Source organism: Orycteropus afer, unplaced genomic scaffold (genome assembly GCF_000298275.1).
Source record: "Orycteropus afer afer isolate SDZICR_OR568_19922 unplaced genomic scaffold, OryAfe1.0 scaffold00967, whole genome shotgun sequence".
NCBI classification, from domain to species: domain Eukaryota; kingdom Metazoa; phylum Chordata; class Mammalia; order Tubulidentata; family Orycteropodidae; genus Orycteropus; species Orycteropus afer.
In genome coordinates, this window is record NW_006922554.1 from 392750 (window position 1) to 394644 (window position 1895).

The window sequence follows — 1895 nt, forward strand, 5'->3', positions numbered from 1 at the left end:
AAGGCACTTGACTGCCAACCAAAAGGCTGGTGGTTCAAACCCACCAGCCACTCCTTGGAAGGAAGGTTGGGCAAACTACTTCCGTAGTGATACTGCCTTGGAAACCCAAGGCAGGGTTGCTGTGAGTTGGGTCTGACTTGATGGCACATAACAACAACAAGAAATATTCTATTTTGAGAGATCCTCTGCTTCCTGACTGTAGAGACCCTGATTAATGAAGTTCTTTAATCAGTTTTAGAAGGTTTCTCTCACCTCCTCCTGAAGCTCCAATTACGCATGCTCAACTTTCTCATTGTATTCTTTTCATCTGTATTTTAAATTTGCATTTGTCTCTGCTTTATTCTTTAATATTTTCTTCTGACCTATTCTTAATTGCACTTGTTAAGTCTTCAGTTTTTTCTAAACTCTCATTAAAGCACTCTTTTGTATTTTTAATTTTGTTTATTGTACTTTACTACCATTTCTAGAAATTCCATTTGAAATTTTTTTTAATATAGTTTCTAGTTCTTTGACGACATTCTCAGTTTTTTCTTTCATTGTCTTGAATGTACTAAGCATAGATGCAGTATTTCAAAGTCTGTTTCTGAAAACTCCCTGGTGGGCTGTCTCTATTTTCTGTTGATTTATGATCATTCTGTTTAGTCTCTTCTGTGCCTGCTTATATTTTATTATGTTCCTGATGTTCTATGTGATAAATGTTATCCTGGTTTGCAGCCCAGGATGAGGTCTTCTGCCTCCAGAAAAAAATTGACATTTACTTCTAGAAGCTAGTTAAGGACAATTGGCAATGCCAGATTACCTTAATTCAATTTCAGGAATTCAAGTGATTCAAAACTGGGCTTCTGTACCTGCAAGGAGCTCTGGCGGTGTAGTCACCTGACTGTTGACCAGAAGATTGGCAGTTCAAACTCATCAGCTGCTCTGCAGAAGGAAGATGGGACAATCTACTTCCACAAAGATTGATAGCCTCAGAAACCCAATGGGAGTTACTAAGAGTCAGAATTGACTCTATGGCAATTAGTTTGGTTTGTTTGTTTGGTTTTTTTGGTACCTGCAAGACCAGGTTTTCTTGTTTGGCTCCATTACTCCTAGAGAATAATCCCTGGGTTCTCGTTCCAAAGCATTATTGTTTATCAGAACCACTACCCCTCTTAGCCAACCCTGGAATCTGATTCGTTCATTTCTTGACCCATGAAGAAAAGATTTCTTATTTTCTCACCCCCAAGAGAAAAACTATTCCAAACGCCATACTCATTCTAGGTTTCCTTCTTTTCCTAGCTCTCGTATCCATAATTCTTCTTCATCTTGTTAAAGTTCCAATTCTTTCAAGCAAATGTTGATTATATTTTATTCAACTCTTCAAATTGTCAGTGAAAGATCTGTTATGAATTACATAGTTTACCATTACTAAAGACTTTAAATATGATGTGAATGGTTTAAAAATGAATCAATAAACATAATGGAAAACCAACAGCTGTTGTTGAGTTGATTCTGACTCATGACATCCCTGTGTGTAAAACTGCATACCATAGGGTTTTCATGGATGTGACCTTTCAGAACCAGATTGTCAGGATTTTCTTTTGAAGTGCCTCTGTGTGTGATCAAACTCCCAACCTTTCGTTTAGTAGTCCAGCACTTAATTTCCACCACCCAGGGATTCCACAAAATTAACTCCATAAACTTAACTAATGCTACTGAGTTGTGTTAGGCTAGGTGGTGTCGAGTTGTATCTGACTGAAAGTGATTCTATGTACAAGAGAACAAAACACAGCCCAGTCCTTTGTCATCCTCACAATCATTGCTATGTTTGAGCCCATACTTGCATACACTGTGTCAATTCATCTAGTTTAGGATCTTCTTTTTTTTTTTTTTTTTCATGAACCTCTAATTTACCA